This window comes from Rhincodon typus, chromosome 1, assembly GCF_021869965.1.
Source record: "Rhincodon typus isolate 14 chromosome 1, sRhiTyp1.1, whole genome shotgun sequence".
Lineage (NCBI taxonomy): Eukaryota > Metazoa > Chordata > Chondrichthyes > Orectolobiformes > Rhincodontidae > Rhincodon > Rhincodon typus.
The window spans coordinates 119232818-119257480 of record NC_063332.1 but is presented as its reverse complement, the minus strand read 5'-3'; positions in this window follow the sequence as shown (position 1 = coordinate 119257480).

Genomic DNA, 24663 nt, shown 5'->3' with positions numbered 1-24663 from the left:
ATACATTGCTTGTAGAAAAGCATATACATACATAACCATCGGATGGAGTTGGGGAGTTTGACTATGCCTTCAATTATTTTGTCCTCAAATATTTTTGCTCAGGTTGGAGTAGAACTGTAGTAAGTGAGTGGAAAAGCAATATGTTGACAATTAGCTTCAATGAAAATGTACAACATGCTTACATGGTATGAACATTGAATCTATTCAAATCTCAGGTGTGTATCTTTAGTGTTAAGAAATAAATCATAATTTAGGAATTTAGATAGATTAATTAGAAAGCAAAGGATAGGAATTATCTTAATGTCGCATTTGAATGTCCATTTCTAGCTCTAGGATGTTGCATGAACATTGATGGTCAGATTGCTGTCCTAATCTGAGGCATCATATCACACAACTGTATCAGACAGTGCATACAGCTGTTAATTGAAAAGCTGGTGGTTTGAGACTATCCATATGCACCCATTTCACCACTTTGTCCCCAGCAGTGTTTGTTAGAGGCTTTTGTGTTGCAATGGTAGTGTCCCTACCTTGAGACCAGGAAGCTGAGGTTCAACCCTGTACTGCTCCAGAGTTGGGTAATAAGATCTCTGAACAGATTCATTAGAAAATATTTTTGGTACTCAGCTGTTGAGACCTGCCTGAGAATTGAAGTTCACTCCAATACAATTTTTCTCCTCCTGTCCTCCATTCCTCATATACCATCTACATGATCACTGCAGTATGGCTGTGAGATTAGAGACTCCATGGATTGGAAGAATGGATCCTATGTGCTTTAACTATGTGGCACCCTGTCTTTAGATTCACTAGTTTCTTACGCTGCCCAACTGTCAAAGTGGTAGGATTTACGTGTCTAATTCCAACGTGACTATCCATCAACCCTTAGGCTTCCAGTCTAGGAGTGCCATCAGTTGTCATAAAAATGTTATGGTAAATTGACACCCAGAGCAAATCGAACAAGTAACAACAGCAGTCAAATACGATTTGATTCTATGCCAAAGGCAACTTTTCTCGGAGAAGCAACAGCACAAGAACAACACCCAACGCATGTACCTAACTTTACCATGGAATAATTGTACTTTAAAATCTCTCTATCCCCAAAAGCAATTTTAGCTGCACAAACCTAGAGACTCGTTTCAATGAATCAAAAGAAACGTTGGAACAAGCATATACTTATGCAGCAATTATGTTTTAATAATAAGCTTTTATCAATGCTCTCTAATGTTATCATTTCAGAGTACAACAAGAGAAATAAGCACAAAGGTAAAATGCAGAAAGATTTGGCACAAATTAATAATGTCAAATATAACAATGTAATTGTTAGTAGAGTTATCTATTCCAGCACAAAGCTAATAGGTAAACAGCGAGCTCTTTAAGAAATGAAAGAGCCTTCAGAAATCCATTACATATTAATAATGGGGTATTTCAATGTCCTGAAGGGCAAATTGAGAGATCTGGAACATCTGGAAGGGAGTGAAAGTTGAAAACATTCAATTGAAGAAATAGGATAATACATGATTGAATCAAAACAGAACATATTATTCATAAATATTATTCATTTTTACTAGTGTCAGTCACTGAGTAGGTGCTTTCTGTGGCTGCTCCACATTATGTTTGATCTCTGATGTTAGAGTATTATTATAGTGTGATGATATCCAAGTTCTTTCTGGTCTGGTTATATGTACAGACATACAAGTGTCATGCACGTACAAGTTAAATATAGGCCAACATCAAGCAGCATTTACTTAGCGCTCAGTCCTGTACTATCAAACTGTTCTGTGCCTTGTATGAGATTAACTGCAAAACAAAAAGATTAATTTGCAAAGAAAAAAATCAAGCTAACACTTTATGAAATGCAGCAAATACTTTCAGATGATTATTCCAGGATGCTGTCGCATTCAATTTTAACCATGTGCTGAAGATAAAAAAAAATGCACTTAAAAATCATATACAGTACATATGTGCATGTGAAGCAGATTATGTGAGAGGGTGGCATAGATCAAAATATTCACATACCACGACAAACATGGTGCAAAGACATAAAAGACAAGGGGCTGAATCATATGCCTTTTTGGCTAAGGCTGAGTTGTGCAATTTTTTAGAGGGCTTTTTGCTGTGAGGCTGAAAGATTTTTCTTGCTGCATTTTAGCAAACTTGCCACATTAACCATCCGCATCCCAACCTATATCTGATTTGGCTGAATTTAACCATTCCCAGACCAAGTCCCACTCAGCAGGTATCTGCTGAATCACTGGCATCCCTCATTCCTGTACCACGTTTATGTGGCCACTTTGCACTGGGCCAGCGCTGGCATTCTAATGTTGCCCTGCTCAGTCAAGGATGTTTTCTGAAGATGTTTGAGAAGGGGAAGATGCCACGGTGACCCTCTGACAGGGACCTGGAGGTCCTGATTGAGGGTGCGATGCTAAAGAAGGCTGTTCTCTTCCTGGAGAACTAGCAGGGAAAGTCACACCACCAGACTCTGCCCACCTGGTCTGAGGTTACCACTGGGTAAGTGCCAACCCATCAATGCAGAGGAACAGCCAGCAGTCACAGAAGAAGATTAATGAGCTTTTCTGCTTCTCCAGGATGTGTGGCACACTCTTGTCTTTGCCACCTCACACTCACTCTGTCTCTGTAACTGCAAACACTTTCCATAAGGCTCATGCTCTGCCCTTCTTACTATTGCCCACTTCGCTCACCCACTCTGACACCTCACAACACTCCAGGCTTCTAATTACGCACGGCCTCTGTGCTGTCTCCTCACTCACTCTAGAGATCTCACCAACTTCCTACCATCTGCACCAGCACTCATACCCACTTTTACCTCACATTCCTTCCTTTCTCTCATTACTGCAGAAGACAGTCCATAACCAGGGCAGAGAGAGCCTGTACGCATGAAGGGTGCCCAACATTAGGCTCCTCATTCTGTGGAGCGAAACTCCTGTCCCTTGCAGGAGAAGGCTGGGACTGCTTCTGTGTGGATGCAAAGATATTCATGTCCAGCCAACTGAATAAGTACCACTCTTCAAGTACCACTGTGACTCTAACACTGGCAGTCTCATTCATTGCACACCACTTCTAACCACTGGCCACTGTTCCATCTCTTTCTTTTGTCTTGCAGATACCAATTCACAACAAAGTTTCCTGCTCCCCCTGAACCAGCCTTCTCAACATCTGAGGGTAAGAGTATCAAGGCCTCAGAGGAAGCATCAGCAAAGCATCACCAGTTCAGATACTGACACCTTGGTGGGAAGGTTATGTCCAGACAATGTGGGAGCACAATTTGGTGAGCCTCACAGTGACAGCTCCACAGCTGGCTGAGGTAGAACGGGCCTAGGCCTCTGGTTCTTGGAGGACCGCAGGAGACCAGGTTCCTGCTCAGCCCCAGGTAGAAGTAGACCCTGTGGTGTCAACAATCACAGACTTCATTCACAAACACAGGGTGAAGTGGCTGCGGTAGACAAATATTTGGGATCTCGTTGTCCAGAAGCTGCAGCAGAGCGGTAAGTCCTGTGACAGCCAACATGGACAGGTTGGTGGTTGCCATGGAGAGCTAGGCCCAGCACCCTCAAGGTCTGCTGGAGAGGGGAACGCAGCTGCACTACAGCATCTCAGCTGTTAGTCCCAGGAATGGCTACAGGGAGCAGAGAACCTGGTGCCCAAACCCCATAAGGTAGCAGTCAGTGCCCACAGGCCAGAAGGGGAACCACATGCAACCCCCTCTGAAGTCTCTACTCAGTACACAGCAGAGGTACACACCTTATCTGCCTCCCTCTGACCTCTGGATTTTCACACTGAGGAGGGTCAACTTGCCACTGGCTAGAAGACCCTCAGCATGTCTGCCCCATTCAGACACAAACACTCCGGGGTTGCCTTACCACACCTCCAGGGCTGCCAGGCTCCACATCCCAGCAGGCTCCTTCCACTCAAGAGTATATAGTGGGAGGGAGAGGAGAGCAAGTCTTATTGAGGGCCATGGAGCATAGTTAATTTTTCACTTTTGTACAAATGCCACAGATTAACCCTTACATCTGGTTGTTATTGTCTCTGTGTACAGCCCACTGATTTAGATACATCACTTAGACTTCGACACCCACATCATGTCACTTCATAGACTCTATGGTGGTTCCTTCAATGGACGCCTGTGGTGAAAGACTGCTGCATCATCTGGAAGCAAGAGGAACAAGAGTACTCATGGCATTGGGTGCAGTTGGCACCTTTGGACCTCCTTGTACATTAACCCTATTCTTTTGAGACCTCTGTGTCAATGAGTTGTTCATCGATACCTGTGACTGGAGGCGTATACAGAGTGGGTGAACACATAAGAATGGCCAAGGAATAGGGACTCTGCCAGTCTCTACTATGCAAAACACGTGGGTCTGTGTGAATGCTCTTTCCCTTTATAAGTCAATCATCAGTGGGGTCCTGCAGACCCTCCCTCACAGGTTCAGTCACTTACCCTGCCCATAGTCACTTTCAGTTTCCGGAACAATAGAAGGCAACAGTAAGTGATCCTCACCCAATCACTTCCAGCCTCAGCCTGGACCTGCCATCAAGGCATTTAACAAACAGTAATCCCCCTTCAATGGCAACTCACGGTTGCCCACCAAGAAACATGCCATGTTGCTTGTGGAAAGCATATCCATTGGCACAAGATGTTCCCAACATCAATCTGGGCCTCACTGGATTTCCCATTCAATTTGCTCACACATCTCATCACAGCCACGTCATTCAGACTGCAACAAGATTCTGCACTCAGTCTGAGTGCTATTGAAGGGAGGCTTTCAGATAGGTGTTGCTACTGCTATTAATAGAAATCTAGCAACCTTTTTTTTGACTGCGAAACAGGGAGTCATATTCAACAAGACTGCTTTTCAGGAAAGCATTGGATAGAGAAAAAAAAGGTGGAAAATACCCACAATTATCTAATGTATATAATAGATGGGGCTGGGTGTTTGGAATATGAGGAGGATTTTTAAAAAATTCATTGATAGGTATCAGGCTTCTCTGGCTAGACCAGCATTTATTGCTCATCTCTAGTTTCCCATTAGGCAGTTAAGTGTCAACCATATTGCTGTGGGTCTGGAGTCATACATGGACCAGACCAGATAAGATGGGATTTTTCTGACAATCAACAATTTCATAGTCATCATGAGATTCTTAATACTAGATTTTTCTAAAATTAAATTCTGCTATTGAGGGAATTGAACCCATGCATTTGCTGAATTTCTGGATTAAAATATTTCAGCAATAATACCAATAGGCCATCACTTCCCCTTTCCAGTATGCAGTCTTCCAACATGGGACTACAGAGCACAACAAACAGATTGAGAGCTGGGATGAGAAGAAACTATGTTGGGTGAGAATTAGAGGAGAGGTTCAGACCCATCTACATCTTCAAACATCTGGGTAGTTGAAACCAAAATTGTCACTTAAAAAGGTTTGCTAATATTTTTTATTACTGGTGATGCTTGAATCATGAAATGTCAGTTGTGCTGTACAGACACACTTAACACTTTTTCATGTTTTATATAGATATTTTCTAAGCAGTCTATTCAGAGAAACTGTTACACATGTCTGGAGCAAGTGCAACTTGTACAGGAGTATCCTGGTCCAGAGGGAGGGACATTACCATTGCACCACAAGAGCCTCTTCCTACATTTTATATAAACATCAGTCATGCATTAGATGCGATGGAGAAAAAAATCAGAAGGAGGAATAAGATTCATTGGATAACTCCTTCAAAAAGCTGTGGCACAGGCACAATGTGCTGAATTCCCTTCATCTGTGCTGTATAATTTAACATTAAAATGTGTGGTTAATTAGTAAATTGCAAGCAATTGTAATGCCCCCAATGTAGATCAGGGAAGAAATAAAAAGTTAAGAAAACTAGGTGAAGAACAAATGGAAGTAAAGATTAGCGTTCATACTAATAGTTGAGAAATAGCTGGCCTAACTTATAACGTAGTATTTTCAGTGAAACCAAACTTTGAGTTTTAAAAGATTGCAAGAGAAAGGAATAATTAATGAAAATAAAGCAAATGAATTAAATAAGGAATGCAATGGAGTACGTTTTCAATACAGTGCCAAGGGAGGGATAGGAACAGCTCATAGGACAGTGCAATGTGAAGGTTAACAGAAAGAACAACAGCTTGGAGCAATGAAAGTGGTAGATTGTATAAGAGTAGAAAAGCCAAGTAAAGCCAGGAAGTCACAGAAATAGGTAGTGAATGAATGCTCCTTGAGCCTGTTTTTGATGGTAGTGTTTGATACAAAAAAAATAGCAGAGGCTCCAGGGGCACTGCTTGTTCTTCGTCAACTTCTGCCACCTTGAACAGCCAATCAAAGCCTTGGCTGTAGAGCACATCTGAAAGATAGCAGCCCTTACAATGCACAATCTCAGCATTGCACTGATATCAGCCAAACCATGCAAACATGGTGCTGCTCTCTGGAAATTCCACTTAAAAGAACACAGCTATTGTCTAAGATGCAAGCTCAATTTGTGAAATTAAGACATAAGAACATAAGAACTAGGAGCAGGAGTAGGCCATCCGGCCCCTTGAGCCTGCCCCGTCATTGAAAAAGTTCATGGCTGATCTTTTTGAGACTCAGCTCCACTTACCCACCCACTCACCATAACGCTTAATTCCTTTACTGTTCAAAAACTTATCTAGCCTTGCCTTAAACACATTCAGCGAGGTAGCTTCAACCACTTCACTGGGCAGGGAATTCCACAGATTCACAACCCTTTGGGTGAAGAAGTTCCTCCTGACCTCAGTCCTACATCTGCTTCCCTTTATTTTGAGGCTATGCCCCCTAGTCCTAGTTTCACCTGCTAGTGGAAACAACCTCCCTGCCTGCACCTTATCTATTCCCTTCATAATCTTATATGTTGCTATAAGATCTCCCATCATTCTTCTGAATTCCAATGAGTATAATCCCAGTCTACTCAGTCTCTCCTCATAATCCAACCCTCTCAACTCTGGAATCAACCGAGTGAATCTCCTCTGCACCCCCCGTGTGCTAGTATATCTCTTCTCAAGTAAGGAGACCAAAACTGCACACAGTACTCCAGGTGTGGCCTCACCAGGACCCTATACAGCTGCAGCATAGCCTCCCTGTTTTTAAACTCCATCCCTCTAGCAATGGCAGACAAAATTCCATTTGCCTTTTTAATTACCTGCTGTACCTGCAATCCTACTTTTAACGATTCATGCACAAGGACACCCAAGTCCCTCTGCACAGCAGCGTGCTGCAATTTTTTACCATTTAAAACATAGTCCATTTTGCTGTTATTCCTACCAAAATGGATGACCTCATGCTTATCAACATTGTGCTCCATCTGCCAGACCTTTGCCCATTCACTTAGACTATATATATCCCTCTGCAGACTTTCAGTGTCTTCTGCACACTTTGCTCTACCACTCATCTTAGTGTCATCTGTAAATTTTGACACACCACACTTAGTCCCCAACTCCAAATCATCTATGTAAATTGTAAACAATTGCGGTCCCAACACTGATCCCTGAGGCACACCACTAGCCACTGACCGCCAACCAGAAAAACACCCATTTACCCCTACTCTTTGCTTTCTACTGGTCAACCAATCCTCTATCCATGTCAAAACATTACCTGTAATACCATGCATCTTAATTTTAAGACATCAAAACTTAGTCAAACCAGCTATGACTGCCCAACCCTTGCACAGTAAAGTCAGATGATGACCAAGAATGGGGCTCCCAAAGCAGATAGTTCACACACTCTTCAGGATGGTTGGTATGGCAATGGATGGCAAGCAGTCTGGATCCCTGTTGAATTTAAGGTCAGTTTTTAAAGAAGATTTGGCAGACTGGCTATTGTGCTTTATTTCCCCTCTTTTGTTTCAAGATGACCAGCAAGGTCAGCATTTATTCTCCGTCCCAAATAGCCCTTGAACTGGACACCTTACTAGACTATTTCAGAGGCAGTTAAGAATCAAACACATTTTTATGGATCTCCAGTTACACTTGATCAGACCAGGTACAGATGGCAAGTCTTCTTTCCTAAATGACTTTAGTGGACCAGTTGTATTTTTATAACAATTAACAATGATTACATGATCACCATTAGGCTGGTTTTAAATTCCGGACATATTAATTAAATCATTTGTAGCTGCCATAGTGGGAATTGAACATTAGCCATTGCCTGTGGAATATTACCCTAGTGACATTATCAATACAATGCTGTTTCCACCTGAATTGTACCCATAAATATATACATCCAACTCTCTCTTCATTTGAAGTTTTTAAAACCTACCTTGTTGTCTGTGTTTTTCACCATTTGTCCAATTGTGGAGATCGATATCAATTTATTTTTATAACACTCCCACGAATACCTTGAAGGAATATTAAAGGTGCTGTAGAAAGGAAGGTTGATTCTCTCACTTTCCCACGAAACCTCCAGGATTATCCTCATGCCAGGATAAGTACTGTCTGTATAACACTTGAAGTATCAGTTGTCCTACCATAGCACGAAGGGTAGGAGCAAATTACTGCAGATGCCGGAATCTGTACTGAAAACAACAAATGCTTGAGATCACAGCCAGTCAGACAGCTTCCAAGGAGAGAGAGCAAGCTAATGGTTTGAGTCAAGATGACTCGGAGTTTAGGAGCTCTGGTGAAGAGTCGTCTAGACTCAAAACGTTAGCTTGCTCTCTCTCTCCATGAATGCTATCTGACCTGTTGTGATTTCCAGCATTTATTGTTTTCATAGCAGGGAGGGTCACTGGCTAGGCAAGCTTGAAATAAAGATTTTGGAACTCATGTGGTGGCTGCAGTCACTGAAGTACATCAAGTAGAAGACCATGTCGATAGCATGTTCTGAAAGGTGTTAGAAGTTAGCAGGAGGGTAGGACATAGGTGGCCACTGGGCAGCCGAAGAGAAGGAGGCAGGTAGTGCAGCAATCTCCAAAAGTCCTGCTCACTCAACAGTTTTCCAGTTTGTATTTTGGTAAAGGCAATGGCTCCTCAAAGTGGGGTGACATGAGCCAAGTATCTGGCACAATGTGTGGCCCAGCTATAGAGGATGGAAGGCGGATGAGTGGGAGACCTGGCTGAAGGTAGATGTAAGGACAGTTTGCTTCTGCAGAAAGGAGTTAGTTCAGAACAGTTAGGAAATGGTTATATCATTGTAACATTCCTATAGTTGGAACATTCCAGACTAGATATGATTGATTAGAAACATGAATGGGTTATTTGAAGCTTAGAAAATTTAAGCTCTGTTGTGATCAAAGGAAAAGGCTATTGAACTTTCATGAGTGGGAATTGAAAGAAACAATGAAGTCAAATCTTCAATAAAGACAACGAAAGAGTGACAGATAAGGGAACTCTCATCACTGTAATTTGATGGCATGAGAATAGTCAGTATTTCATTTTACCTTGTGCTTTGAAATCTTTCAGATTGTGTTCTCTGTAAATAGTTTGGTTTGTTCCATTTTATCTTCATTTTTTTTGTGTAGTAAACTTCTATTTTATTGTTAAATCTGCAGCATTGCAAACATATATTTCAGTGAAAGACTACCATATTAAATTTTTGAAACTATGAATTAATGCAGACAGAGTTCAGTCTGGGATCTGACTTGTCCAGTAGTAACATTAGCTGGGATCATTACACTTCACAGATCATGGTGACAGAGGAAGAAAGTCAGTCACTAGAAGGGTTTAAAAATAATCAGGAGAAAGTATTTAATATGTTGTCAATACTTAGAGTTGATAAGGTACTGGAAGCAAATGGATATTGAAGGAAATGAGACTGGAAATTACAGAGACACTAGTAATAATTTTTCAATCTTCTGTTGAATCAGTTGTTTTTTTCTTTATTCATTCATGGGATGAGGGCATCACTAGCTAGGCAGCATTTATTGCCTGTCCCTAATTGCCCAGAGGGCAGTTAAGAGTCAACCACATTGCTGTGGGTCTAGAGTCACATGTAGGTCAGACCAGATAAGGATGGCAGTTTCCTCTGTAAAGGACATTAGTGAACCAGATGGGTTTTTCCCCCAGTAATTGACAATGGATTCTTGGTCATCATTAGATTCTTAATTCCAGATATTTATTGAATTCAAATCCCACCATCTGCCATGGCAGGGTTTGAACCTTGGTCGCCAAAACATTATCTGGGTTTCTGAATTAACAATCCAGCAATAATACCACTAGGCCATCATCTCCGCTGCTGCTGGGGGTACTGGAGAATTGCAAACATTATGCATTTGTTCAAAGTAGGCTGTGAGGATAAACCCAGAATTTACAAACCAGTCAGCTCAACTTCAGTGATGGGAAAATCACCACAAAAATTATTTGGATTAGGATTAATCAACATGTGATAAAATATGAGTTAATTCGGAAGAGTCAGTATGTATTCATTATGAGAAAATCATGTTTAACTAACATGCTGGAGCAATGTGAGCTGATATGTTTTGGTGCAAATAACACAGAAAGATAGCACATTGTAAAGGATACTATTCTAAAGTGTGCTCAGAAGCTGAGAGATCTAGTGCATAGGTGCATTGGTAATTAAAGATGGCAGAACAGGTAGAGGGTGTGGTTAATTAAGTGTTCTGTATTCTACACTTCATTCATAGAAGGATAAGAATACAAGAGCGAGTGAGTTATGATGAACCTATAAATGGTATTCGTTAGCCAGGGTATTGTGGACAGTTCTGTGTGCCACACTTAAGGAAGGATGTGAGCACATTGGAACTAGCGTAGAAGAGATTTACGGAAATGTTCCCAAAAATGGGAAATTTAGAATCATAGAGTCCGCAGAGTGTGGAAGTAGGCCATTCAGCTCATTGAGTCTATACAATCCTCCGAAGAGCATCCCACCTGACCCACACCTCTACCCAATCCCTATAACCTTGCATTCCCCATGGCTGATCCACTTAGTCTGTCCATTGCTAGACACTATGGGCAATTTGGCATGGCCAATCTACCTAACCTGCACATCTTTGGACAGTGGGAGGAAACCGGAGCACCTGGAGGCAATCCATGCAGACACAGGGAGAATGTGCAAACTCCAAACAGACAATTGCCCATGAGTAGAATCAAACCTGAGTCCAGATTTGCTAACCACTCAGTCACTGTGCAGTCAGTTAACTTCAGAAATGAGGATAGATTAGAGACATTGGAAAGAAGGCTCAAGAGGAGATCTGATTGAAGTATTTGAAATCATGGAGGGTTTGGACTGAGTAGATAGAGAAAAACTGTTCCTACCCTTGGGTGGATTATAAACCAGAGAGCACAGATGTATAGTGTTTGGCAAAAGAAGCAAATGTGACATGAGTAAAAACTTCATCACACAATGAGTCAATAGGATCTGGAAAGCACTGCCTGAGACTGTGGCAAATGCAGGTTCAATTGAAGCATCCATGAGAGTAATAGATAATTATCTAAATAGAAACAACATGCAACATTACAGGGAAAAAGCAGGAGCTGGCAGTAAGCCAAAATGCTTGGAGAGCTGGTGCAGACATAATGGACCAACTGGCTTCCTTCTGCATCATAACAATTCTGGAATTCTGCGAAGAATTAGAAAGAATTCGTATTTAATCGATGCTTAACCCTACACCTTAGTGTTATTTTGATTTCACAGAAAATAACTGAATTTAACAGATGAGCAGGAATATTTATTGTATCTTTGCATGTGTCCATTTTTGTTCTTCCCCCAGAGCTGTATTATTCCCTCAGTATCCTTTCTTCACATCTGCTTTGTGGCTTAACCTAAGAAAAAGATGTTTTAATTAGTTCATGACTAGTTTCAAACATTTGTGGTTTTATCCTACCACATTACACTACCAGCTGTTTAACATGTTCAAACTAAGGGATGAAAATAGTGATAAATTAATGAGGTGTGGTTATTCTAGTCAGTGTGAGTGCTGTGACAACTGAATTGAGTCAAGATCATTTTAGTGCCTGCTGGATAAATGCCCCCAGCAGGATCTGTCCTTAAATTCAGTTCTGCTTGGAAAACAGGGCCTGAAATTGTGACAAAAGTGTTAAGGTATTACAGACGGAGTGGGAATTCTGGAATTTTACCCTTATGCAGACTTTGGGCCAATGTGGGTCTTGCATTGTGGCTGTGCTGGGGAGCAAGAGGTTTGCACAGTACATAGCACAAGCATCATAAAATATATTTAATCTGAGAGTTCTGTAGGTATATCCTTGGCTTCTCCAGGAATTGAAGCAAATTGAGTCATTGACACTGACCATTTTGGGAAAACAGAAGAAAACATCTGTAATCAGGGGCTGCATCTGGTATTGCCCAACGGTGAACACGTGGTGTCCCCATTTTGCAGATATGAGAAAAGCGACTATGTGTCCGATATTGCAGGTAACGGTTGCATACATTTCCACACTAGAACAGCACTATTCACCACATTGATAAGAACACCAAAAGACATCCAGATAAAGCTAGAAACAGGCGCTAGGCTGCTCATATACGCATGGGTCTGATATGGCCCTTTTCACAAAATTGGGTAACCTTGCCATCACTGGCTCTGGGCTAGCATAAGGCAAAGATAATCATGATTCCATGTGACCTAATGAGCAATCTTTAAAGAGGTCAATGGAAGCCTCCATTAAAAAGATCAAGCTTTCAAAAATGCATGCCTGAATTTATAGCTGGGAGGTACAGGAGCTTTCCTGTTAGTTTCACAGCAGACGTTAAGGCTGCTTTAGGTCTCCTTCTCTATATTTCCTCTCTACCCAACAACTCTTCTAACCAACTCCCTGCATCCATCCTGATGTATTTCTTCTGAAACCCATTGAAGGATGCTCGCAGAAGTAGTGAGCTCAACTATGTCCTCATTAAATTCTTGAGCTTCCTCAGATATCTGTTTGGCTGGAACTCATAGACAATACATTGCTGGAGCCTTAAGTCCATTGTTGGATGAACCTCAGGCCTGTGGATTCAATTTTTTTCCCTCAAAACATTCTTTTTCATAAATAAATTGTAAAATTACTTTTGTAATTACAATTGAATTACAGTTCGAATTAGACATTAATGAAAGTGCAAAACAGTTCAATTTAATTCCATACAGCATGTAGCACTTTGAGGTGTCTCAATAAACTCACAATTAAATATGACATTTTAAATATACAGTCTACAGCAATGATATTGGTCAAAGGGTTTCACACAGTTTCCAATCCTTATGCATGCTATGGCAGACAGACATTGGACAGTGCTCTTTCCCCATTAAAACCTTTGCAGCAATTGGCCTAAGCTTTAATTCTTCCCACAGTGCATAGTCCTGGACTTTGAAATGTGACAGTCTGCAATACTCAGTTACTGACAACTCTTTGATTTGATAGATCAATAAGCTATGGGCAGACCAAAAAGTGTCTTTCATCAAGTTGGGGGTCTTGCAACGGCACTTGTCTCGGAATGTGTCCCTTCAAGCAGCCTCTACAGCACACAATCCTGCTTTATAGAGCTGTTCGGAATGAAATTTGACAAAAACCACTCAGCGTCTCTTACTAAACTTTCTTCACATTCCAGAAGGAGGTGGATAACTGTCCCTTTCCTATTGCTGCCACTTTGAGGGCAGCATGCCAAGGGGGTAAGATCTCTGCTGTGTAAGAATGATCTGACAGAAAGGATCTTTCTCACCAATACGTGTTGGTCTCGTCTGAAAATTCTGATGATGAGGCATTTTCCTAAATGACTTTGACTGTCTGCTCAGGAAATCATCTAACATGACCCACCATCTTCTTTTTCCATGCATGGATTATTGTCTAATGGGTTTATGATCAAGATATTTTTCTCCATAAACTTCTGGGAAAAATTCCAGCTTCACACTCTTAGCATTCTACAAATCTTAGGCCTGTAAAAAATGCCAATGTGAATTTGAATCCTATTATTCTCATGACCATCTTTGGTAAAGTTACTGTGTTGGCATGCTGATTGTTTTTGTTAGTTTTTTTTTAGGGGCATATCAATTGAATTTGAATGTGGTACTGTACTATGAAGAATAATGCAGTCACTTGTTGACAATTGTTTGAAAATGTGATTTTCTCAGTCATGGTGAGAAAGCAGGTGCCAATGCTGAATTCGTTTATTTAATCCAAACCAATAATATCCTTCTTGAAATGGAGCTCATGTAGCAGAATACTTGAATATGGCTGGGTGGTTCACTGGTTTCACACTATTACTTTTCCAGACAATTTCCTCCCCTTCTCTAGAGTTTTTGAAAATTTCCTATTTGAATTAAAGTATGTCAGAGAACACACCTTGGAATTGTCTGCCCAAAGAAAGGATGAGTGAAGGAGTGAATTTAACCCTTTATTTTCTCTTAGAGCAGATGAGGATACGGTTTCTTTATTCAGTTTTCATTTAAGCATGCATTAACAAAATGGTACACAGCACAAAGCATTTTTACAAAAACAAATATTTTATACAGATAACAAACTTCCAATCAACTATTTCTACAAATAATAATTCCTAATCCAAAGGTTACACTTTTCTCACCACTATTTCTACGCAATTGTGTTCACATTGTTCAAATTCCAAGTTAGTACACAATTACCCAATCATGTTTGCACTGATGCACATGACTATATTTCTAATTATCTCATGACATGTTCACATCTCCTTGCTGCAATACGTACTTTGTGATCACCAGTAACCCTATGCTGTCTATTTTACCTTTTCAATGGGCCAGCAACAAATGGGTGTCCAAAATCTATTAGGCCAGAATGCACAGATCTCATGATCAACAGGACAAAAGTGAATCAGGACTCCACTTTAATCAAAGGTCTGAAACAGGGATCATCAGAATCACTCTGATAATAACACAGGGTTTAACATGAATGAAAAGGGGCAAGGGACATGTGAATGTAAGAAAAAATTCCAGGTGAATATGCAGTTAATGAAGGTGAAAGTGTATTATCGCTATGACTTTACCAACTAATGCAAGCTAAGGAATAGAACAAGCCAGTAGCAGCTCCAAGTATCATCCAGCTCCTTAGTTCATCAGATGACAGTACTGACAACTGTGCAACTTTAGAAAATGTAGTTGTCATTACGATTATCAAATTGAGAACATATTGATTGTTAGCAACTCTCAACCATGTCTTGCAACCAGACTAATATCACCATTTGCTTTTAAAGTATCCTGTTTCATAACCGATGTCACACAGTGATTTTATTACAAATATAATTCCTATCGGCACAGGTCATTATTGCTGATGTTTCAGTTCTGGAAGCCTTTTCATTTGATAACTAGAATAATAATGAATGCAATTTTAGCAAATCATATAGATTTTATTTAAAAATATATTGACATACTGTCTGTATTTAATAACAATTACAATTTGATGACTTTGCATTTTTGCAAGAAACAGCTTTAAAAATCATTTTTTTTCTTCTGGGGGGTGTCAAAATTACCATCTTCTGTGCTTGTGCAGCATAGCTATTATCAGGAATGTTTCCAATACAAAATGCTGACATCTCTCTGGTTTCCATGACCAAAGTAATAGATGCCATTGTTTGCATTACATAAAAGATGTTCTTTGAAATGGTAATTTTTCATAATAAAATTCAAAATGTTTGCACAAGGGACATGTTCCTGTAGTTTATGGATTAAAGAGATGTGAACAAAAATGTTATTGTATTGACTTTGAAGCCAATTTGATTCAATTGTGATACATCACTCAGTTTGTACCAGGGAGAGGTGAGTTTAGAAAGAGCTGGAAACTCGATCTGAAATTCAAATTTCGGGCACAACATGACGTTGAACTCTTCTTCCACTGTCTTCGCCTCCTCTTGTCCATTTCTTTGGACAAGAGCCCTCTCCCCGTCTCACAGACCCCTTTGCCCAGTTTCAACTCTGTCCCTCCACCTGGACCCCTCCCTCTTGCCTCTTACCTGCACTCGATCTGTTCATTGAGAACTGTCGACGTGATATTAGTCGCCTCAATTTCTCTGCTCCCCCCTCACCAAATCCAACCTATCTCCCTCCAAACTGACTGCACTCTGTGCTCTTAAATCTAACCCTGACTTTGTTATTAAGCCTGCTGATAAGGGTGGTGCTGTTGTAGTCTAGCATACTGACTTCTACCTTGCAAAGGCTGAGCGCCAGCTCTCAAATACCTCCTCCTATCTTCCCCTGGAACATGACCCCACCATTATTCATCAGGCCATTGCATCTACTACGGTAACTGGCGTCATTTCATCTGATGACCACCCGCCTTCCCCCCAACTGCTTCGAAGCTGATAGTTCCTCAGCCCCGCACAGCTCACTTCAACCTCCTTCCACAAATCCAAACAGGACTGTCCAGGCAGATCGATTGTTTCAGCCTGCTCCTGCCTCAAAAAAATTGCCCAACCTGCTGAGCTTTTCCAGCAACTTCTGTTTTTGATCATTGCTATCCATATCCTGTTACACACTAGATCTCACTTGTTCGTTATCCCTGCCTTCCCTGCACTATGGCAATTTCCAGTTGCCCAATGCCTCAAATCCAAAACTCCCATTCTTATATTTAAGCCACATCATAATCTCATGTCCTTCCATTTTCTAAATTATGCTCCAGCACATCAATTGCTCCTGGTCCAAGATAAAGCTTGATCCACATGGGAGGATTCTTGCTTATCTTTCATGGCCTTGTATGTATCTAGATATCCATGGAAAGCAATTACACGATGCCTGTCTGTACATCTGAGCTATTCCACAACCAGTAAGAACCTGGTTGTTAAATTCATTATAAATGCAACAAAGCTGATAAGAGAAAAAAGTGAAGGAATGCAAAATCCAATTTTTTCTTTTTTTAAGAATATGATCTCTCACCTTTAAGTAGAGGAAGATTATGTAGCTTTCTACAGCAATAGTATTGCTCCTGGATTATGGTTCAGCCTGCAAACTTGGGTAAAAGCCAAAAGGAGAATAATTATCACAAACCCATATCTCATCCAGCCTTGAAATGCTAAGTACTATTATCACTTACAACAGATGTTCCTAGTCTTTCTATATTGCAAACTTCCAAGTTTCATATTTATATGACAAGTGTAGACAGATATATTTTTCTTCTAACGTATCTATATAATTAAGAAACAAAGATGATCCTAGAGAGCCTCATTTGTATAACCAATATGACATTGCCCAGTATTCTCTGACTAAATGGAAATTACTAGCCATGACTCCTTCTTTAAATCAAAAAAAAAGACAAAATGTGTTAGAACACTAAATATGGGCCACAGTTTGCTGTGATGGGGCATCTAAGACCACCTGTCATTAGCTAAACTTGCCTTTATATGTTTGGTTTTTAATTCTATTGCATAGTCAGTGCCTGAAGGCGCAAGCTGATAACACCACTGTAAGGGAGATTGGACAATGGAGATGTGCATGAACAGGATGGCCTACTGTACCTCTCCTTTACCAGTCAAATTGAAGGTTTATGGAAGTAATAGGCCAGCACCATGAAATAATTGATAATTTAAATAGATTAAATGAATTTCAAATCAGATAAAAAAGAAAAATTAAGAGCAGTAAATAAAGATTGGACAAAAATGTGGGAGCCACAAAAAAATTAAATATGAAGCTTTTAATTTTAAATTTTGCATTTTTAAAATGTTCAATAATTAAAGCTTAATGGAGCAATATGCCATATTTGTAAAAGTTAATTCTCAGTGGCAGAGAAATTGATTATCAGTAATTAACTTGGATCACATCATCAAGATGGTACTTAGACATGCAACAACTTGACTTTGTTTTCTGTAGTAAATTGAATTTATATCCATTGCACTAATGTGGCAACTCCATGCCATTCAATAGGAACTTCAGAATGTGACACCAACACAGCTGAAGGTGTCGCCACTAACAGTGAGATAAAGCAAAAGAGGAATGCATTAGAAAACAGACTTGGACAATTCTGTGAGTTGAAAGAGGAGCAAAGTTGTAGAATGGTAGGGCATTACAGGTAAAGAAAGCAATAAGGCCATGAATAGAGTTAAGCACAAAGATGATAATTTTATCCTTCCAGCAATGGGGTCCAAGAAGCAATATAGGTCTATGAGGTTGGAGATGACCATGTAAGAGATGAAATGGACGGCAGGGTTATTTGTAAGTTACAATTCACTGAGAATCGATGATGAGACGTCAACCAAGACTTGATTGCACTTGAAGAGATTGTAAGTGATGGAAAATGGTGGCAACTTCATCAGAAAATGTTTGGAGTATTTGAATCGCAAGTCGGTAGTTTGTTTCATGGTGGTGATATAAGGTTGATGTTCAGCATGGGGATGAATAAGATGTTTTGAGATTGCAAAACATGTCATTAACCTGAAATATCAGTTAGGGAGGGTAAAAGAATCAATGCGAATCCATGCAGCTTGATCATTTAGTTGGAGGAAATGTCAGTTCAGTTGATTGTTATTTAAACAGTTTGACATCTATAAAAACTGGTAACATTGAAAGTGGTGGACTGGTAGAGATCATTGTAGGTCATTCTACATGTGGGAACAAGATGATGTGGCTTTGCGTAATACCAATAAACGGGAAGGATTTGAATGAGAAAGGAGAAGGAGCTAAGAATTGAAAAAGATGACGATTGAAAACAAAATATTGTCATCTGAGGACATGGAAGGCACTATTTCAATACAACTTCTTTCTTCTTTCTTTCTAGAGTGAGTATTGAAAGGAAAATTGAAAGCCAAATCATGACTTGAACATTTGTCATATGAATTGAGCCTTACTCATTGAAATATTTGATTAAATTTTACTTCTCTTATAATCTAACTGTTGATAAATTGGTTCCAGCTTCACTAACCATATGCTTTTGATGCCATCTTAGTCATTCAATAAAAATCTTACAAAATTCTGTTTTTATACAAACCTAGAATTATTGCTTTTTATGTTACCATATTAGTATCTGATGTATTATGTTATCATTTTAATATCTGATGTAATGGTATGGCATTTCTCTGTCCTCTATTTTAGTGATGCACAATTCTATTTTAAATGCAAAAACAGAAGTTGCTGGGAAAGCTCAGCAGATCTGGCAGTATCTGTGAAGAAAAGATCAGTTAACATTTCAGGTCCGGTGATCCTTCCTCAAAATTCTGAGTTCTGAGGAAGGATCACCAGACCTGATTTTTTTCTTCACAGATGCTGCCAGACCTGCTGAGCTTCTCCAGTAACTTCTGTTTTTGTTCCTGATTTACTGCATCCACAGTTCTTTTGCTTTTTATTCTATTTTAAATAGTTTGATGCCTCCATTACAATTGCATGTGAGTCTTGTACAATTTTATTAAACACTCACCTATAAATGTTGTCAATATAAATTTGTAGCCACAAGTGAATCCTATATGCCGAATGTCATTGAATTTAACAAACAGGAAAACATTTAGAAATTACATACACCTTTTGCAAACTCATTATCATGTTCTTGAGTACTTATAACTATACAGGAGCAATATGCAAAATATAATGTCTTTAATCTGGGGCAATATCCAGACCTTAATAACTAACAGAAACAATATTTGTAATATGTGCCACACTCCTCCAATATCCTGTTACAAGCAGGGATTAATTATCATCTCCATCAATGCATATCTATACTACCAACAATAAACTGAATGAATGATTTCCACTAATCTCATAACTGTGATAACCACTCACTTCATTGAAAATATCCTATGAAATCTGCTCTCAATATGCAAATAAACTACAGTACTAAATATGGCTTCAGACCAAAAGCTAACTAATGGATACACACATTAGAAAGTAGATTAAATGCGTTTGAAACTGAAGTGTTTGAATCTGAAATATCTGGTTTTTGAGTCATGTCTTCAATAAATTCAGAGGAGTGGCAGATGAGGCAATGAGATCAGTACAAATGAAAAAGACAGTCATATCCAGGATCCCCAGTTATGGTTAGTACCCATTGGTCCCTGTGGAGATATAAATGTCAGTTGAAGACAGAATTTGGTTTGGTAATGATGCTTTCTGCAGTCAAATAGCCTTCAAATATTAATGATTTGTAATCACACTGGAGATAAAGACTCTGTGAAGATTCAATTCGGGATCATAGAATGGATCGTAGATGCTAAGCCAAAATTGTTAAAGGAAAAAGGGACAAAATGAAGTAAAAAGATTGTTTATATTTTTGTTTTAAAGTCACATAATCATTTTTCTAATGATTTCCTGGCTGCCCCAGGCCTAAAAAAAACAGAAAAAGTACTAATTAGCTTGAGATGTATATATCACTGAAAGTACTGAAAATTTACAAGGCGAAAGAAATTTGGGGAAAAAATTAATTGGTTGCAAGGACAATGAAAGGTTAAGACTGATCAACTGATATGATATTCTTTGTTGCAAGAGGTGACTTACAAAAATGTTAAATAAAATGACTATTACAGATTACATGGGTTTCCATAACTCCAAAGATGAGCAATCAGAAAACAAACTCAGCCTCTTAAATTCTTGTTTAGATGGCATAAATTTAGCACTTCTAACTTTAGTTTCATACCAGGACCAATTTAGATAAAATTGGTTTATCTTTGGTAATAGAGTTGTCTAAATTCTTGCTGCATTTATACCCACATTAACTCTGAACAGCCTGCCATCCATTGTGATACAAAATGTTTAATCTGTGGCTGTGGATACATTAGCTCAACATTTGATTTGCATGCTTGCAACATCTGTCATTTTAGGACTACACTTAAGTAGGCACTTATCACACATCTATGCGCGCACACATTTAGACACATATTAAAATCATGTAGTTGAAAGCCAACAATATAAATCAATAGCTCAACTGAAACTGAACATATCTAAACAATTTATATAGTAGATTCAGTGCATCACATAATACTAGATGAATTGACCCTTGTTCAGTCTACTCCACATCTAGCTGATAGGTCTGCTTCTTTGACATCACCATAGAATGCAAACCTTTAATCTGGTCATTAGAGTGCATAGGGAGAATTCACAGCAATGAACTGGCAGTCCGACACTGCCATTGCCTGTTATATGGGGACAAATACTACTGGTACAATAGATAAAAGAAAGAAGATCCTGCTGTCATTCAGCAATCTTGATCTATAATCGAAATGTTGACTTTGGCCATCTAGATCTTATGGTAATTCCATTTTTTTTAATTTAATAAAACTACAGTGTATAGCACAGATTGTAGTTTGGTTAGATTTAGAATCATGTGCCCTTCTACATACAGTATAACTGAAATAATTAAAAAACAAAATAATGTGGATGTTGAAGATCTACAATATATATATTGGCAGGGTGGCACGGTGGCTCAATGGTTAGTACTGCTGCCTCACAGTGCCAGGGACCCGGGTTTGATTCCAGCCTTGGGCAACTATCTGTGTGGAGTTTGCACATTCTCCCCATGTCTCGTGGGTTTCCTCCGGGTGCTCCAGTTACCTCCCACAGTCCAAAGATGTGCAGGGTAGGTGGATTGCCAATGCTAAATTGCCCAGTGTCCAGGGATGTTTAGGTTAGTGTGTTAGACATGGGAAATGCAGGGGTAGGGGAATGAGTCTGGGTGGGATGCTCTTTGGAGGGGCAGTGTGGATTTGTTGGGCTGAATGGCCTGTTTCCACACTGTGGGGATTCTATGAAATATAGAAACTGTTGGAAACGCTCAGCAAGTCTGGCAACATCTATGAAGATAAAAACAGAGCGCCTTACATGACACTTCTTCAGAGCTGTTTTGTTTTCTTACAATATTCCTGGAGTGTGACTGACTGGACTCATAACAGTATCAAAGTCATAAAAGAGGGAATTGAAATACTGTGCCAGATTCTATAGAGTTCAAATTACTTTCCAATAGTCTATGCGCACTATCAAATGTATACAGATGTGATTCCATTGAGGACTATGACAAAATCTAGAATATCAATTCAATGTAACTCATTGCTACATGTAAAGTTACCATTGGTTATGAACTTGATACTCATGCTTGCAGCAGAATCTTTGGATGCTTGAGAGAAAAAACTTAAATACCACAGTATCCCTGTAAGTAACAATAAGGCATTTGATGCTTTATCTCTATGAATGTCTGGCTCTGTATATGATCTTATAGGTCTACAGCAGTGTAAACTTGTACCTCATTAATCACAGGGTGGTAAGTACAGAACTTAAACTTATATAGGATCTACTGCAAAAAAACTTATAGGATAAAGTGTTGAGAATTATTGATCTTTAGAATTTAGCAAGAACATTGCACAAGGTTCAAGTACCATTCTTCACGAACAAAACCAGAAGTTGCTAGAAAAGGTCAACAGGTCTGGCAGCATCTGTGAAGAAAAATCAGTTAACATTTCAAGTCCAGTGACTCTTCCTCAAAGTCATTCTTGTTTTACTACACACCATTGGGACAAACTTTATATGGCCACAAGTTGACAATAATTGATACAAATTGAGGCAATGTTCTAATTTACCATTACTGAGGATGTACAATATGTAACGTCTTTCTCCTAGATTGTTTGACTTGCCTTTTCTTTAGATTTATACAATGGAAACTATACATGTAGGCAAGCTTGAAGTGTTTCAATAAATTAACACCACTGTATTGTACCATAACCATCTACAAGCACATTATTTTGCAAATGAAAATCTATTTTTATGAAAGGTGAGTCATAAAGTGCTGTATTTATGAAAAGAAAAGTTAACGAAATATATGCAGTACCTTTATGACTCAGTTAAGAACAATTACATCAATCTTGCATCAACTTGCCACGTTTTCCAAAGATTTGCTGTAGATCATATTGCAAACATTGGTAGCAATCGCTAGATCATTTTTAACGTGTAAAGACTCAGAAGATAGCCTACAAGTTCTGATGGAAGTTTCGATTTTAGCCAATGTTCATTCCTACTGTTACCGCCAGTTCACTCACATTTTCAGTAAGCATGGAAAAGATAAGACAAGAAGATCTTCAATTTCACAAATTCTGGAGATTTGAATATTCTCCACCATGGGATTCCAGTTTTAACTGAAGTCAGCAAATGAAAATGACATACTTTCCAGGCACTTTTAATAGGATTATTTTCTTGCAAAGGAGAATTTTTCAATTGTGTGTCAGCTCTATCCTTTTTAAGACATCCATGAGCATTGCTAACTGATTTATATTAGTAATAACTGAACCTCATAATAAGAACGTTCGAATTTCATGTGTGTGCACAATGCAGTTACAATAACGCTGGTAGAAACAGAGAGCTTACTGAAAACGACAAAATTGCTCAAGAATCATTGGTAGCCCTTGTATAATAATCGTCTTTTTGGTGTTACCTGTACTGTAAGCGCAACCGGTTCTTAGCAATTAAAATAATTGTTTGTCCACTTCGAAGTAGTGTTTATTATTGTGTAGGTCCTTGCGGACTCTGAGATCTGTAGGTTTCCGCAAAGCTGGCTTACGCACTGACATAAAGGCGCCGCCAGCCGAACTACTGAAGAGTCAGCCAGACAAAATAGAGCAATATGCGTGTTTATTTTATTCTCCAAACTCGCTCACTCACGGAAAATTTGCCTGAACATTACGGCAAAACCCATTTTAACTTGGACCAAAGCGCAATTAGTGTTTTGGACGAGCATCGGTTAGAGACATGGTCATCAGTACCGTGTAGCCAGGATAGTAGGAACTGCAGATGCTTGAGAATTGTTTCACTCAATTTTTTGATATCAGTGACTCAGCAATTCAAAAAAAAACACAATTAGTGGTTACGCTTTCGTAAATCATAATACAGCAAACTTTTATTTTCGTGTGATCCCTCCTTCGACTATAGAGCGAGGAAAGAAGCCACTTCTGAAATGTTTTATACTTGCGCAGAAAGTGCTTGCTTCCAATTGACCGTTGCACAACAAACCTAACCAGCGCTTTGCTTTTCCTATGTTTCGTGAATGGGTGGATCAGACAAATGCAGAAAGATTGAAGTTTATTTATTTATGTCCACTGCGTGCCTGAGGGGCGTTCTGCCATAAAAATATGGTAAATTAATTTCCTAAACAAAATTAACTTGTTGATGAACTGTGCCTCCCGGAAAGCAATTAAGCATGTAAGGTGCAGATGATCAAATGAACAGTTTGAGATGAGAGCGCCCAGAGGGCATTAGCTCAGTGGTTTCCTACCTGTGAGAGTGTGCGAGGATTGTTCACCCTGCCACATTGAAGGTTCGCCCTCATCTGTTATGTGACTCCACCCATCCGATATTGCGGTCATTTCATATAACCTGCGCCAGTGGGTTCAAGCAGAACACAGCGACTCTAAACTGTCACCTATTTCCTCTTCGGGCATTCATATTTCCTGTGAAGGTGATTCGCCAAACTGGCAATCTATTAGGAATACATTATCACGCCAATTTTAATTATGGTGGGTTTTCCGATCAGGAATTTTGTTGCCCTGTATTTCAGGGTAGCCAACCTGTGAAAGGGTAAAAGACAGCAGGCAGTGTAATATAGCGGAGAGGGCCCCAGCTCGTCAAAGCAACGCGGACAGACGTTCGAGAGCTTCAGCGACTTCAAGGACCGAGGCTGGAGCGTGTAACCCGACTCCTTCTTTCTTTCACTAAAGATTACAATGGTAACCTCAAGTAACAACGGCGCTCGTCAACTTTGCGGTTTAGGTCTGGAACTTCCGCTAGTACTAATAAACAGCCAAGGGTCCCTTCGCGTTGCG